The sequence below is a fragment of the Oryctolagus cuniculus genome, chromosome 15, assembly GCF_051225735.1.
Source record: "Oryctolagus cuniculus isolate XC-2025 breed Fujian yellow rabbit chromosome 15, ASM5122573v1, whole genome shotgun sequence".
NCBI classification, from domain to species: domain Eukaryota; kingdom Metazoa; phylum Chordata; class Mammalia; order Lagomorpha; family Leporidae; genus Oryctolagus; species Oryctolagus cuniculus.
In genome coordinates this window covers 38,255,103-38,272,621 of record NC_142881.1, presented here as the reverse complement: position 1 = coordinate 38,272,621, position 17,519 = coordinate 38,255,103, and the positions used below count along the sequence as shown (strand labels likewise).

General features: G+C 42.9%; 1 protein-coding gene and 1 pseudogene across 18 annotated transcripts in view; both read right to left on the bottom strand.

Annotated features, from left to right (window-relative positions):
* Nucleotides 1–17,519, bottom strand: part of CPEB3 (cytoplasmic polyadenylation element binding protein 3) — a 276,927-nt gene that overhangs the window by 120,588 nt on the left and 138,820 nt on the right. The gene's annotated exons all lie outside the window — the stretch shown is intronic.
* On the bottom strand, nt 10,382–10,482 carry LOC127484322 (U6 spliceosomal RNA; annotated as a pseudogene).

The following is a 17,519-nucleotide window of genomic DNA, read 5'->3' as shown; positions in this document are numbered from 1 at the left end:
AAACTAAGTAACTGCTTCGATGTGGGTTTGTTGCTTGGTGGACAGGGTTGGGGGTTTTGGGGAGTGGACAAGAAAGCACCTTGACTGAGTAGAATCACCTCAAAGTTGAAAACTGGCAATCTACCTTCTGTGTTCCTGGTGAACTCATGCAGCACAGGTGATCTGAAGAACTGGGCTTAAAATCTGTTTTGTTTACATAAACACACACTCCCTATATAAAGAGGTCGTTGTGAAGTCTGCCAATCTGTCAGTTCTGGTCACAGTCTATTCTAACAAGCACCTGACTAGGGAAACTGACCAGACCTGGGGGTGTGGGAGGAAACTGGTTAAACTAGTTGGGCAATATTATTATTAGTGAGCATTACATTTTCAGCAGGTAGTGGGATGCTAATATTTAACAACTAATAAGCCTAAGTACTGTGTTGGTGATTATGCACAATGTCTCACATAATCCTCTTATTAGCCCAATAAGTACTATTAACTCAGATGAGTAAAAAGAGGCTCACAGATTAAATTATTTGCTCAATGTCATACCCCTAATAATTGTTGGTGTCCACAAACTTAGCTACTCCCCACTGTTTGTTAATCTCCCTCACTCGGCATTAGAAACTGGCAAATTCTGTTTTTCTTAATATTTTAAAACATTTATTTGTTTTCATTATATTTGAAAGGCAGTGATACAAAGGAGGAGGAAAGGGAGTGAGAGAGGGAGAGAGAAAAAGATTGAGATATTTTCCAACTACTGGTTCACTCTGCAAATGCTCATAATAGCCTAGGCCAATGCCAGGATGCCAGAAATTCAATCTGGGTCTCACACATGGGTGTGGCAAGGATCCAAGTACTTGAGTCATCACGGGTTGGAATAAGAAGCAGAGTCAGGACCCAAACTCAGGCACTCCGGTATGGTATATGGGCATCCCAGGTGGCTTCTTAACCCCTTAACCAAACACTTACCCTAGAATCTGTTTCAACTCAGACATTTGCCTGCAGGTAAGTAAAACTTTAGTCTGGTCCTGCTGGTATATTGCCTGAGATTTGACAACCTAATTTCTTTTCTTCTCTGGACTGTAACACTCATTGATCACTTCAGTGCTGTTGTTGATCAGTTCTTGATGCTTTTTTCTGTGTTACTGTTTCCACAAGACTTAGAGAATCCATTCTATTGTGAAAGACAACCCAGGTATTCGTTCTCAATTTTCAAAAATTTTCACTGGGTTCTCCGGTGAAAGCTTCCTATTTCTAACTCTTTCAAGTAACATATTTTCTCTTGGTTTCACTTGGTCATAGTTTCAGCCATATCCAAATCCCACCAGCAAGTCCCAATCCAAGGCACACCTGCTTCTAGAACACTCTCTCTGCCGCAGCACTCCAGACTCAATCGCCTATTTCAGCTCCTGAAATCACTACCTTCCAAAGTCCTCATCAGGAGGGGTGATGACGTCTCCGAACAAAACAAGCATTTGCTCCTTCCTAGCACCTCTGCCTGGGCACAGCACAATATGCACTGCTGGACCTTGTACAAGCTGTTTCTGTGGTTTATGTCACTTCTCAAGTTTTGTCCTGTGGCCTAAATATTCCCAATGCCTTCTCCTTTCTGTATGGTTCCTCAAACTAGAAATGCTTTGGAAGCAAAGACTAACTTTATAGTTCATCTTCAATACGATACAGAAGAGACAGGTATTTAATAAAGCATACCAGGCTTTTGAAAGCAAAAATAGATGTTGTTCCATTTGTCAAAAAAAGAACAAAACAAAAAATCTACCTTTGCTACGAGGCAGTGCAGTTTTCATAATAAAATTCTTTCTGGGGAAAAAAATCACAACCAAATAAAATATCACAATATAGAATTCATAAGTGCCGGTGCCGCGGCTCACTAGGCTAATCCTTCGCCTTGCGGCACTGGCACACCGGGTTCTAGTCCCAGTCGGGGTGCCGGATTCTGTCCCGGTTGCCCCTCTTCCAGGCCAGCTCTCTGCTATGGCTAGGGAGTGCAGTGGAGGATGGCCCAAGTGCTTGGGCCCTGCACCGGCATGGGAGACCAGGATAAGCACCTGGCTCCTGCCTTTGGATCAGCGTGGTATGCCGGCCGCAGCGCGCTGGCCACAGCGGCCATTGGAGGGTGAACCAACAGCAAAGGAAGACCTTTCTCTCTCTCTCTCTCACTGTCCACTCTGCCTGTCAAAAAAAAAAAAAAAAAAAAAAAAAGAATCCATAAGTAATCAGAGTGTGAATATTATGAGCCAAGACTTACTTTAAAAAAAAAAAAAAGGCAGAATAACACTCAAAAGATTACAAACTGCAAAAGGTTAAATATAACCTAAAATCTCTTGGCTTTCCAACTTGATTAGTTTATGTAACGCAGAAGGTGAAAAAACTTGGAATTTGGGCCTAAAACAACACTGACTTATTTCCATCCAAGTTATACTACAGGGGAAAAAATATGAAGCCTAAAAACTTTCCTTCTCAAAGACAGCTTTAGACAAGTTGAAGGAAAAAGAAACAAATGCTGCACTCTAGCTCGCTATAGCTATACAGTGATGTTTTTGCTCATTTTATAGTCCTCTTCTTGTCTCTCAAAAAACAGACAGACTGGAAGTCTGCTTGACTCAAACTCTGAATTCCATGTGACCTGGCTTATGCCAGGTTAAAAAACCATGTTGGTATTCTACAAACTTCTACAACTGCATGACCTTCATCACAAGGACTGGCAGGCAAGCCAGACTGGCCAGTGCAGAGGAAACAGGGTCACTAGTAGAAAGAGTCATTGTATTACACACACTTTTCTGAAGGTGGGTGGGAATTGGTGTGTAAAACCTGGGTCATGCTTGCACAGAGCGTTATGCCCATTACTATTCCTCCTCATCTGCTGTGGACCTGAAGCTATGCCTCTAGACTGCCAAAGCTAACACTGGCTGCTCAAGTACGCTGAGAATGACACTCTCCCTCACCACACTGTCAGAATCACTGACTTCTGAACAGTTTCAGAGCGAGCCACATGGCCAGTCTCCTAATATCTATAGCTAGCCTCTGTCTTTGCTTTCATCTGAGGAGCCCCTAACAAAAGTGGTAGAACAGCTACGCACATTTCCCAAGAATGCTAGCTCCTTCCCCTGGCCCTACAGCCTCTGTCCCACCATGAGAAGTTAGACTAGCTTATAGCAGGAGTTGTAGCTGCTCAGTGCAAGATTCAAGGTGTTCACAGACATTTTTAGGTAGCTCCAGGGACAGCAACTTTAGACATGGGATGTTCTCCCAGTAGGCAGTGAAGAAGATTATCCTAAAAAAAATACCTATCATCAAGTTTGTTGAGCCCAGCTTATATTCTGAGCTGCCACATTCAGCACTTCCTGCTCAAAGAAGCAAAACTAAACTTTTCTTTTACGGAACAGTCAATGATTCTAGGATCCAATCATTAGGATGACCCAAGTTTCAGCTATGCATTGAAAGATGAACTGGGGTGGGGAGGGTGGAGCTATGGTGCAGTGGGGTAAGCCACTGTCTATAATGCTGGCATTCCCTATGGGTGCCAGTTTGAGTCCAGGCTCCTTCAATTTCCATTCAGCTCCCTACAAATGCACCTGGGAAAGCAGCAGAAGATGGTCCAAGCACCTGGGCTTCTGCATTCTTGTGAGAGATGTAGATAAAGCTCATGACTCCTTGCTTCGTCCTGGCCCAGCCCTAGCTGTTGCAGCCATTTGGGGAATGAACCAGTGGATGGAAGATCTCCATCTCTCATCTCTCTCTCTCTAACTGTGCCTTTCAAATAAATAATTAAATATTTTAAAAAATAAATCAACAAAAGACGAACTGGGGGCTGGCATTGTAGTGCAGTCAGTAAAGCCACCACCTGCGACACTAGCATCCCATATGGGTGCCAGTTGTGTCCCAGTTACTCCCCTTGTGATCCAGCTCCCTGCTAAAAGCCTGGGAAAGGCACCAGAAGATGGCCCCAGTGCTTAGGCCCCTTCCAACCATGTGGGAGACCTGGAAGAAGCTCCTGGTTCCTGACTTTGGCCTGGCCCAGCCCCAGCCGATGCAGCCATATGGGGAGTGAACCAGCAGATGGTTTTGTCTCTTCTTCTCTCTCTGTAATCCTTTCAAATAAAATAAAATAAAATCTTAAAAAATAAAAGATAAACTGAGCCAGTCAGATTCTCTTTCACTGGATTTCAATTAGAAACACAGAAATAATTTGAGCTGATTCATAACGGTTGATACAAATAGAGAGTTTATAGTTTTCACTATTTTCTTTTTTTTTTTTTTTTTTTTTTGTGACAGGCAGAGTGGACAGTAAGAGAGAGAGACAGAGAGAAAGGTCTTCCTTTTGCCGTTGGTTCACCCTCCAATGGCCGCCGCGGCTGGCGCGCTGCGGCCGGCGCACCGCGCTGATCCGATGGCAGGAGCCAGGAGCCAGGTGCTTTTCCTGGTCTCCCATGGGGTGCAGGGCCCAAGCACCTGGGCCATCCTCCACTGCACTCCCTGGCCACAGCAGAGGGCTGGCCTGGAAGAGGGGCAACCGGGACAGAATCCGGCGCCCCGACCGGGACTAGAACCTGGTGTGCCGGCGCCGCTAGGCGGAGGATTAGCCTAGTGAGCCGCGGCGCCGGCCGTTTTTCACTATTTTCTTAATTAATTATTTATTTATTTGAAAGGCAGAGAGAGAGAGAGAGGAGAGAGAGAGAGATTCTCCACCTGCTGGTTCACTCCCCAGATGGCCCCAATGGCTGGAACTGGGCTAATTCAAAGTCAGGAGCCCGGAGCCCCTTCTGGGTCTCCCATGAGAGTGCAGGGGCCCAAAGACCTGGGCCATCTTCCACTGCTTTCCCAGGCCACAGCAGAGAGCTGGATTGGAAGTGGAGCAGCCAGGACTCGAACCGGTGTCCACATGGGATGCCGGCACCACAGGCAGCGGCCTCACCCACTACACCACAGTGCCAGCCCCTGTAGTTTTCACTATTGCCTCCCATTCCTCAGTACATCCTCCAGGACAGCTGGTTCCATCACAGTTTCTGTTCTTGGGCTTCTCTTATCACTCACTTCCCAAGTTTGAGGTAACACAAGAGCACCTCTGATCCCTGTAGTGAAAGGACTCAATTACAAAGACATTCACCCAAGTCCAGGAATGGTATGGCATCACCCAGGAGACAGCACTGCATCATTAAGCTATGGCTAAAGGGTAGGTCAGATTTACATTCCTGACCTAACCCACCTCTTTGGAAACACCCTTGCTGTATGAGCATCACAATGAGAATACAAGGACTTGGGGAAATGCCAAGGTCCATTTTTGTTTTCAAATAGCTGTGAAAATGTTCCTTAGGTCATATAGCTTAAGTTGTTAACTTTTATACAAAATTCAGCCTTGCAAATGACAATGCAATTTATCAGATTATACAGTTTACACTTGTCTTCCTTTCTCACAAATAACACATATCAGTATAACAAATAGAAATCACCCCTTTGTTAATCATCAGGTAAAACAGTATTAAATTATTGGTCTGTCAGGTTCAAGTCTATCTAATAAAAGTTGCATGCTTTTATAAAAAGACTCTTCACTTCTATGAATTTCAGTTTAAAATGAAGACTGAGGTCTGGAGCTGTGATGGAGCAGGTAAGGCCACCACCTTCAGCACCAGTATCCCATATGGGAGCCAGTTTGCATCCCAGCTGTTCCACTTCAATCCAGCTCCCTGCAAATGCACCTGGGAAAGCAGTGGAAGATGGCCCAAGTGCTTGGGCCCCTGAACCCACATGAGTTCTAGAAGAAGCTCCTGGTTTCTGGCTTCAGTCTGGCCCAGCCCTGGCCATTGGGGCCATTTGGGGAGTGAACTAGCAATGGAAGACTTCTGTCTCTGCCTCTCTTCCTCTCTGTAACTCTTTCAAATAAATAAATAAATCTTAAAAAATAAAAAAGATTGAGCTAGAATGAGATTATTTCTAAAGAACTTTCCAGCTCTAAAATTTAGTGGGTTCTACTCTCTGAGCAAGTAGTGAGCTCATCATTTGCAAAGACACAACTCATCCATTTAATAAATATCTGAAGGCCATTGAGCCAACTATGCAAGGTAATCGGTGTATCGCAATTAACTAAACATAAAAAAACACCCTACTCTCATAAAACTTACATTGTAATCTAGAGAACAATCAGAAAATTACATATAAGTCATTCAGGTTGTGGTAAACACTTTTAAAGAACAATAAAATGGAGGTAAAAAAGAATTAAAATGAAGGTAAGAAGGATAGAAAAAAGAGGGTAGAGGGCCTGCTATTTTACACAAAGCCAAGAAAGATTTTTACTAAGCCAACATTTGAGCAGAGATCTAAAGGAAATGAGGGAGCACCCCATGCAGGAATCTAGGGGAAGAGGGCTTTAGGCTAAATGAAGTACTATGTCCCTGAGAGGGATTAGCTGTCTTGTTCAACAAATACCAAACAACTCAGTATGGCCAGAGTAAGTAAGAGAGAGGATGATTAGAGACAATGTTAGAAGGGGTAAGAGACAGAGATGATATTAGAAAACACCCAAGATTCAACAGATGAGACCTGAGAGAAAAATATTAAATGATTCAAGTACAAGATATGTATCACTAGGGTCCTTGGCTTCTGCAGCAGTTCATTCTGTATCAAACACTAGAACAAAAAAGCTATCTTTGGCCGGTGCCGTGGCTCAACAGGCTAATCCTCCGCCTGCAGCGCTGGCACACCGGGTTCTAGTCCCGGTCGGGGCACCGGTTCTGTCCCGGTTGCTCCTCTTCCAGTCCAGCTCTCTGCTGTGGCCCAGGAGTGCAGTGGAGGATGGCCCAAGTGCTTGGGCCCTGCACCCGCATAGGAGACCAGGAGAAGTACCTGTCTCCTGGCTTCAGATCAGCGCAGTGCACCGGCTGCAGCACACCGGCCACAGCATCCATTGGGGGGTGAACCAACGGAAATGGAAGGCCTTTCTGTCTGTCTGTCTCTCTATTTCTCACTGTCCACTCTGCCTGTCAAAAAAAAAACAAAAACAAACAAAACAAAACAAAAAAAAGCTATCTTCACAACTGCTATGTGCCATTTATCTGATTTAGAACTAAGCAAAAAGCTTGCTGCAGATATTCAAATTAGCATAAACTGCATAAACAAAAATTTCCCTGGAAGGCCATGTGATACCAAATCCAGAGCCTTAACACTCTCATTTAACTGTGGGTAAATAAGCTTCTCTAAATTTAGCCTAAAGAAAATAATCTGAAACAAAAGGCAATTACATGCATTTTGGGACAGTTAAGACACCTCTTGGGATATCTCCATCCCATACTAGGGTACCTGGGTTCAAGTCCATGCTCTGCTTCTGATAAAGCTTCTTGCTAATGCACACCCTAAGAGGCAGTAGGTGATGGCTCAAGTACTTGGATCCCTGATACCCACATGGGAAACCGAGATGGAGTTTGTGGCTCCTGGTTTCCAATTAGCCCCAACCCCGCTGCTGTATTTGGGAAGTGAACCAGCAGATAGAAGATGTCTCTGTCTCTATCACTCTGTCTGTGTTTGTGTATTTTAGAGGCCACATACAAGTCTGTATTAACAGAAGCATTATTTCTGGATCAGAAGAGGAGCAGCCAGGACATGAACCGATGCCCATATGGAATGCCGATGCCGCAGGTGGAGGCTTAGCCTACTATGCCACAGAGCCAGTCACTCAGAAGCATTATCTCTAAAAGTTTAAATGACATCAAGCAAGCAAATCATGGTGCTACAATAGTTTAAGCCTCTTTGAAAATATGACAGGAGTAAATATAAATGAGAATATAAAATATAATATGAATATAAAACTACATTTTTGCTATTATTACAATCTCTGCCCACCCCACAAATTTATGTATATATGTACATGAGTATACTGGAAGGAAACAGAAAAATGAAAATGGTTTTTTCTGTGGGGGTGGTGGAATTATTCTTATTGTTTATAAAATAACACTTTTGTTCAATAAAAACCAAATTGCTTTGTTCTCACTCTACTGCATTATTACAATAGTAAGACTTAGAATTAGGATAACAACAAAAACTGGGATCAGGGATTTGACAAGAGGGCCACACTGCTCTATTTCATGGAGGTGTTCTCAATAGTCCTGCAATATCAGAGGGTGCTGATATTCTTTCTTGAAGCTTCTTTCCTTAATCTCCACAGTCACACACACTTTTGGTCCTTCACTCATCCACATCTCCACCATCATGTCTTCTTCCTCCTACTTCCGAGCACAACTTATGGTTATCTGTTTTTCATTTTTGTCTTCCTGTTCTCTATAAAGAAACCTCTCAAGAGATGTGTATCTCTAGCTCCAGCCTCTGCTCACAAACTCTCTGACTATAATTTCAGCTGTCATTAGGCATTTCCTCTCAGGTCAGAGATGAGGATATACCAAAAGTACGTAAAATCATCACTGCGATGTGGCAAGATTCTCCATTCATTGGAAGGAATTTTAGCACAACTGTATCATCAAATCTGCTCCATCACTAAGAATCACTAGTTCCTTTCTCCCCCAATTCCAGTAATATCTCCCTGACAGTATCCTAGATATTTGTAGTCATCATTACTTCTTACAAGAAGGATTACAGGGGCCAGCGCTGCGGCATAGTGGGTAAAGCTGCCGCCTACAGTGCTGGCATCCCACACGGGCACAGGTTCAAGTCCTGACTGCTCCACTTCCAATCCAGCTCTCTGCTATAGCCTGGGAAAGCAGTAGAAGATGGCCCAAGTCCTTGGGCCCCTGCACCCACATGGGAGACCTGGAAGAAGCTCCTGGCTCCTGGCTTCGGATCGGTATAGCTCCTGCAGTAGTGGCCATCTGGAGAGTGAACCAGTGGATGGTTCGTTTGTTCTCTCTCTTTCTCTCTCTCTCTCTCTGCCTCTCTGTAATTCCGCCTTTTAAATAAATAGATAAATCTTGAAAGAAAAAAAAAACATTGATTACAGAAGTCTCCCAAATAGTTTTTCTGATGCTGGCTATAAAAATCAAAACCAACTTAAAAAACGTAAAAATCCAACCTCTTTTTTTGCTAAGGGGGAAAAAAACTGCAAGACTTCAATGATACCTGGATGCTACGCAAAGTATTCCATGTACAATTTCTTATTTAATCCTCATAATAAATAGCACATAGACATTACCATTATACTCATTTTACAGACTAAAAAATAGAGACTCAAGAAGATTAATAATCAGCACAAGGATACAGAGGTGACCAGTACTGAACAGGAATCCAGTTCAGAACGGCTTACTCCAGACTTTGTATTCTTGATCACTGGTTACTCAGGTCAAGTCTTAGGCCTGGAAGTCAGGCTCCCACATAACCCAGACTTAATTAAAGCCTGCCTTGAACATGTCTTTTTCTATGCTATCCTTACTCCTGAATCAGAATAGTAGAATGTAATGTTTTAGAACCTCAGGTTTTGAGGTCAGCCTATTCAGGCCCAAACTGTAGTCATACAGTGAACTTGGACAAATTATTGTCTTCTAAACCTATTTCTACTTCTATAAAATTATAACAAAAGGGTGCCTATCTTGGGGAACTGGGATGATAAAATGAGATCAAGCACAGAAAATAGTAACCCACTGCCTAGCTTACTGCAAGCCCTCAGTAAACCGTAGCCACCCTAATTATGGTGATTCTATTCCCTATCTCCTGCATTGTCTGCCTATTCTTTTCCTATGTAGCTTATAAGATAAAACTTTACATAGCCCAAAGTAACCTATTCCTCTTATGGATGGCTAAAATATTTTTGCTGACTTGCCATTGACCATAAGTTGATCTGTATTTTAACAAAAATAATCATTTATAATTCTTAGTTTATGCAGGGACTGTGTTAAGCAATCCACATGAATGCATTCATTTTAACCCCACAACCTTATGAAGTAGGCACTAATACCATCCCTCCTTCTAGGTAATGAAAGCAACATAGTTGTCAAACAACCTACCTAAGATCATACAACTAACAGGTGCAAAGGCCCAAAGCGTATGGCTTCAGAATCTGTGCTCTTTACCTTTACTTAATGTTTCCCATTTATATCTGCATGTCTCCTCCGGCCAAATGCCGTCCTCTTAAAAACAAGAACAGCATCTTTCCCAGATCCCCCACAAGGTCAAACACAGAGTCTTCTATAGATAAAGGTGCAACAAATATTGGATGAATTGATATTTCCAATGTTGCATGATTATTTGCACCAGACTCATTGTTTCCCACTTATTCTGTTCTCTCACCATCTGTTTTCTGTAACTACCTGCATGCAAGCTATTATAAACAGTGATATTGATCAGTATTCCATATGAATCACAGTACAGCGTGAGATTTGGTTCATGCCCTAATATTTGGGAGACTCTGTCTTCTCGGGATTTACATTTTTTTTTTCTTTTTTTAAGTATGGAACCCTTCACAAATTTGCATGTCATCCTTGCACAGGGGCCATGCTAATCTCTTTATTCCAATTTTAGCATATACGCTGCATATGCGAGCATGGTACTTAAAATTTCAACTCTGCTATTTTAGAATTAAAAATCATGTGAATGTAATATCAGGAAACTTTTTCTCAATATTAAAATATCAAATATATTAAATATTAAAATGTATTATATAAAAATACATATATATTAATTTGAGAGGGAGAGTGAAAACATTCCCATATTTCTCCAAGTACCCACAACAGCTGGAGCTGAGCCAGGCTGAAGCCACTGAGCCCAAAATACAAACCAGGTCTTCCATGTGAGTGGCAGGGACCCAATCACTTCAGCCATCACTGCTGCCTCCTGTGGTCTGCACTAGCAGGAAGCTGGAATCAAGACTGGAGGAGAAAACCAAGCCCAAGGACTCTGATGTCCTAATAGGGCTCTTTTTTTTTTTAAGATTTATTTATTCTTAAATATTCTTATTCTTAAATATTCTTATTCAAAAGGCAGAGTAGCACAAAGAAAGAGAGACAGAAATAAAGACAGATTTTTTCCAATAGCTGGGGCCAGGCCAGGCAGAAGCCAAGAGCTAGGAACTCCATCCAGGTCTCCCACATTGGTGGCAGGAACTCAAGTACTTGAACCATCAAGGCTGCTCCTTAGGTGCATTAGCAGTGAGCTCAATCAGAAGTAGAATGATGGGGCTGACGCCATGGTGGAGTAGGTTAATCCTCTGCCTTCGGCACTGGCATCCCATATGGGCGAGTTTGAGTCCTGGCTGCTCCTCTTCCAATCCAGCTCTCTGCTGTGGCCTGGGAAAGCAGTAGAAGATGACCCACGTCTTTGGGCCCCTGCACTCACATGGGAGACTGGGAAGAAGCACCTGGCTCCTGGCTTCAGATTGGCCCAGCTCCGGCTGTTGCAGCCATTTGGGGAGTGAACCAACAGAAGGAACACCTTTTTCTCTGTCTCTCCCTCTCACTGTCTGTAACTCTACCTCTCAAATAAATAAATAAAATCTTAGAAAAATAAAAAGTAGAGTGATACAGATGTGGGGGCAGCTTAACCCACTGAGCTGCAATACCCCCCCATGGAGGGAGAGGTGTCTTGATTGCTTGGCCAGATGCCTGACCCTCCTCAAAATTTTGTCTAGACTTCAATCTCTTCTTATCATTAAGAACTAAAGGCAGAAAACACACAGCAAGACTGCTTCATTTTTATCAACAGCAAGTTAAAGTATTTTAAACTCATATTTATATTTGACCTGACTCCCAAATTCTCTTCACCTCAAAGACAAATGCTACACAATGTCTTTATGTCTATGCTCTCTGAGGGCCTATACCAATTTAGAGGAAAAACAAAACAAAAATATACTTCTTGAAGGCACTTCATTTTGCATTACCTTCTCCTATTCCTAACCTTCTAACCACACATATTTTATTTCTTCAAAGGCACTAAGGTCCTTTTCACATTAAGTTCTTCCTTTGAGACAGTCTTCTGTTTAGAACTTGCTTCCCTGAACTTTCTAGCTAACCTGTCAATTTTCAGGTCTGCTTAAATGCCATTTTTTTTCCCAGAAAAGTTCTTTCAATATTTATGATCTAAATCAATGTTCCCTTTTTAGAATCTCTGATGCACTCTTTATTTTTCCTTCAGGGAACTTATATTTAGTAATCATGATTATTTTTGTGACTATTGAATCAATTTCTTATTTCCCCCACAGTACTATGAGTGTGGGAGGCCCTGGACTAAATCATGAAGACCCACACTCTGACTTTCATGCCTTTCTATGCCTTCCATGTTCTCAGTGGTACTGTAGAGAACACCACATATTCACTTGCTAGTGGTGCACAGATAAAGCAATCCAGGGTACTGGGCATACCCTCAAATGCTTCAGTGGCTCGTGTGATGATAAGAGCCCAGACTGCATCACTCCACACTCTGAGGATCATGAACACTCAGGGGGACAGTGTACATGAACACTGTTTCTCTACCTCGGTTTTAAACTCTCCTCAATCCACTGAAAATGTCAAGGCTTTACAGACCCTATTTCAAATCTGCCCTATAAAACCTGCTGGATGAATGGATGATTCTGTATTTTTCATTAGACATACACTTTCTGAGAGAAAGACTGAGGAGATCAATAGTGGAGAGTTCATGTTTTCCTCTCTACTTACACATAAACTTAAAATGCACAGATTGTATCTAATGGCCAACCTGAGGTGGTCTAAGACAAGCACAACATCAAGTGGGGGCATCGTTAAGATGGCATTGAACAGGCTGAGTTGAACAGCTCAGATGTTCCTAACATGCTAACTGATGGGCATGCATCCTCAAAGTTACTTCAACCTTGCAGTAACACCAAATTTCTTTAGGTTCCCCCAAAATAGGTCAACCTTCAGACTTTTGCCGAGAGCAAAATACAACAGGAGCCAATAGTCTAATAATTATTTCTCCTCCCTGACCTCAATCACCAGAAAGGCATCTGCTCTCGGAGGATGCAAGCCTGAGGACCAGAATCAGGAGACCAGATTCTCTTTCCAGCCTGGTCTCACTGCTTCATCTCCACATTTACCTTCAGCTATAAAATTAGGGCACCAGCACTAATGTACTATAATTCTATGTTGTCCCATGGTTTTAAAGGAATCTTACCAAAATCCATGGAGGTTGTAGGACCACTAAACTCTGTATTACTCAGACTAACCCTAACATTCTGTGTCAGCAACAAATTTAAACAGAATATTGTAAAAGTGACATACATATAGAGAAGGCAGACAGGAAGAACACTGACCCAGAAACCCTTAGATATACTGTATGACTGAGAGAACAAAAATACTCAGCTTAGAAAAGAAAAATCCATAGTCTTTTAAGTACCAAGGGATAGATGTCATAATGATGACTCATTCTGTTTTTCTTTATAGGACTCCATTGACCAATGAGTGAAGACTTCAGGGAAGAAGGTGATACAACAGAATAAAGAAATCTAATAACCAACTTGGTCTGCAAATACACGACTTCCTCTGAAATAAACTGCTTCCCTTGTCATCGCCTGTCTGAGAAGGTAAATAAGGATGGAAGCTCGCTCACTCACTGTCTTTTCTTCCCTTTCTGTCGCTCTGCCTTTCAAATAAATAAAACATTTTATTTTTTTTTTAAGATTATTTATCTGAAATGCAGTGGGAGGGAGGGAGGGAGGGAGAGAGAGTGAGAGAGAAAGAGGAAGGAGGGAGGGAGGGAGGGAGGGAGGGAGGGAGGGAGGGAGGGAGGGAGGGGGAATCGATCCTCCAGGCCAGCGCTGCTGATGGACGCTTAAACTTCTATACCACAGTGCTGGCCTCAATAAAAAAATTTTTTAAAAAGCTACTTTAGAGCAGGAGGCAACAAATTTTTATACATAATGGGATTTGTGTGTTACATATAATCCCTTAAAAGTCCAAAAGGCACCCAAGCTTTAAGGCTATTCAAAAACAGCTGGTATGCTGACCTTTCTTCTAGAAGTACATTACCCAATAGAAATGAGTCACATATGTCATTTAAAATTTTTCCAGTATCTATATTTAAAAAGGTAAAAGGAGATAGGTGAAGTTAATTTTAATATATTCACTTAATCCAATATATCCAAGAAGTTATTATTTAGAGTTAGACAGAGAGAGAGAGAGAGAGAGAGAGAGAAAGATCTTCCCTCCATTGGTTCACCCCCCAAATGGTTGCCACGGCCGGCGCTGCGTCGATCCGAAGACAAGAGCCAGGTGCTTCCTCTGGTCTCCCATGCACATGCAAGGTCCAAGCACTTGGGCCATCCTCCACTGCCTTCCTGGGCCACAGCAGAGAGCTAGACTGGAAGAGGAGCAACTGGGACAGAATCTGGCACCCCAACCGGGATTACAACCCAGGGTTCCGGTGCCGCAGGCAGAGGATTAGCCTGGTGAGCCACAGCACCGGCCCCAAGAAGTTATTTTAACATGTAAACAAAATTACTTGTAAGATCTTCAATGTTTTTAAAACACTAAGTCTTTGAATTCCAGTCTAAATTTTACACTTACATTATCTCAATTTAAACTATCACATTTCATGTGCTCATGTATGTGTCCAGCACTCTCCACTGAGAAACAGAAGAGACAATATTCCTTCCAATATTTCATGATTGAAATCAATGAGTCAATCCATGAACTAGCTAGTAAACAGTATGGAGATGGCTGGCAAGCTACTTGGAAAAAATAACGCTGAATCCTTTCTTGCATCTTACTGCAATATAAATTCCAGAATGAAACAAGATGTCAGTGTAAAAAGTAAAATAATAAAAGCAATTTAGAAGAACATTTTCTTATTGTCTTGAAGTTGGAAAAACCCTTTAAAGTATATCACAAAAATTCAAAAACAAAGACTGGTAAATTTGCTTTCTTAAGGTTTAGTGCTGGCAGGTGGAGGGCAGTGTTTAGCCTAGTGGATAAGACGCCCATGTCGGGGTGCTGCAGTGCAGCAATTTAAGCCGCCACTTTGGATGCCTACGTCCCATATCGGAGCACTGAATTTAGTCCCAACTGCTCTACTTTGAATCCAGCTCCCTGCTTAAACTCCTAGGAAGCAGGGGATGATGTACAAGTACTTAAGTGCCAGACAACCAACTAGGAGACCCAGATGGAATCCCTGGCTCCTGGCCTCAGCCAGGCTGAGTCCCAGATGTTGTGGGTGCTGATCACTTTTTCTGTCTCTCCTTCTGTCTCTGTCACTCTGCCTTTCAAATAAATCTTTTAGAAACAAGATGCCCATGTTCCATATGCAAGTATCTGGGTTCAATAATTGGCTCTAGCTCCTAACTCCAATTTCCTGCTAACACAGGCCCTGGGAAGCAGGAATTGGGTTCAGGCAATTGGGTCCCTGCTACCCACATGGAATAAGTTCTGGCTTCATAGCCCTGATTTGGCCCAGCCCAGTCTTCAGAGTGTACCATTTATAGAATATCTGTACCAGTCATGACTGTCTCTGTCTCTCTGCCTGTCAAATAAGTAAATAAATAATTTAAAAACATTAAACAGGGTTGAAGTGAAATGACAAACATGAAAAAATATTTCAAATACAGCTTAGAGAGTTTTAAAAACTCTTGACACAAAAAGGAGCTCTTGCAAAAACATAAATACTCAATAATAAATAAGACAGACATAAAGTTAGCAAGATAAGACCAGTAAAGAGAAAAGAAAAAACAAAAGTATTATACTGGGGGCCAGCACGGTGGCATAGTGGGTAAAGCCTTCACCTGCAGTGTCAGCACCCTACATGGGTACAGCTTCGAGTCCCAGCTGCTCCACTGCTGATCCAGCTCTCTGCTATGGCCTGGAAAAGCAGTATAAAATGGCCCAAGTCCTTGGGCCCCTGCACTCTGGTGGGAAACCCAGAGGAATCTCCTGGCTCCTGGCTTTGGATTGGCCCAATTCCAGCTCTTGTGGCCATTTGGGGAGTGAATCAGCAGATGGAGGACCTCTCTCTCTCTCTCTCTGCCTCTCTGTTAACTCTGCCTTCCAAATAAATAAATAAAAATCTTTTTTTAAAAAAAAGTATTATATTGGAGCCAGTGCCATGGCTCACTTGGTTAATCCTCCGCCTGCGGTGCCAGCATCCTTTATGGGCGCCGGGTTCTAGTCCCGGCTGCTCTTCTTCCAGTCCAGCTCTCTGCTGTGGCCCGGGAAGGCAGTGGAGGATGGCCCAAGTGCTTGGGCCCCTGCACCCACATGGGAGACCAGGAGGAAGCACCTGGCTCCTGGCTTCGGATCGGCACAGCGCTGGCCATGGTGGCCATTTGAGGAGTGAACCAATGGAAGGAAGACTTTTCTCTCTGTCTCTCTCTCTCACTGTCTATAACTCTACCTGCCATTTTAAAAAAAAAAAAGTATTATATTAACCATTCCATTGGCAAGGATCGAAAAAGACCCATTTTTCTAGCCTCTCAACAAAATTGGTGATACTGATGGGAACATTAATGTATGAATATTCTTAGGGGCAGCTTGGCAGTATGCATAAACATGTAATCCCACTTTAAAAAAACTGCCTTCAGAGGTAATTACAAAAGGGCAAAAAGATGCAGGCATAAGGATATTCAGGGAAGCATGATTTTTTAAAATTTTTATTTATTTTATTTATTTGACAGGTAGAGTTACAGACAGTGAGGGAGAGAGACAGAGAGAAAGGTCTTCCTTCCGTTGGTTCACTCCTCAAATGGCCACCATGGCTGGCACTGCGCCAATCCGAAGCCAGGAGCCAGGTGCTTCCTCCTGGTCTCCCATGTGGGTGCAGGGGCCCAAGAACTTGGGCCATCCTCCACTGCCTTCCCAGGCCACAGCAGAGAGCTGGACTGGAAAAGGAGCAGCCAGGACTAGAACCTAGCGCCCATAAGGGATGCCGGCGCCACAGGCGGAGGATTAACCAAGTGAGCCATGGCACCAGCCCCAGGGAAGCATGATTTACGAGAGAAAATAAGTGGAAGCAACTTAAATGCCTCCAATAAACTTGATTACATAACCATAAGGTTAATAAGGGTAAGGTACGTTTGTTATAAGAAGATGGTTAATGCTGCTGGAGGGAAATGTAATTTATAAAACAGAATGTAGGGGCTGGTGCCGTGGCACAGTGGGTTAAAGCCCCAGCCTGAAGTGCCAGCATCTCATATGGTTGCCGGTTCTTGTTCCAGCTGCTTCTCTTTTGATCCAGCTCTCTGCTATGGCTTGGGAAAGCAGCAGCAGATCACACAAGTCCTTGGGCCCCTGCACCCACGTGGGAAACCCAGAAGAAGCTCCTGGCTCCTGACTTCAGATCTGCTCAGCTCCGGCCATTGTGGTCATTTGGAGAGTGAACCAGGGAATGGAAGATCTCTCTTTCTCTCTCTCTGTCACTTCCTCTCTCTGTAACTCCGTCTTCCAAATAGATAAAAATAAATCTTTAAAAAAAAAAAAAAAAGACAGAATGTATAGAGTGATCCCACTTGGTTAAGCAGGTTAAGTCAACTTAAGATACAGAGGTGAATAAAGGTAATTTCATGCAATGTCATTCTATAACTACTATGTTTTCCATTTTTGAGCTTTATAAGGCTCATAAAACCACAGGATTACGGAATACAA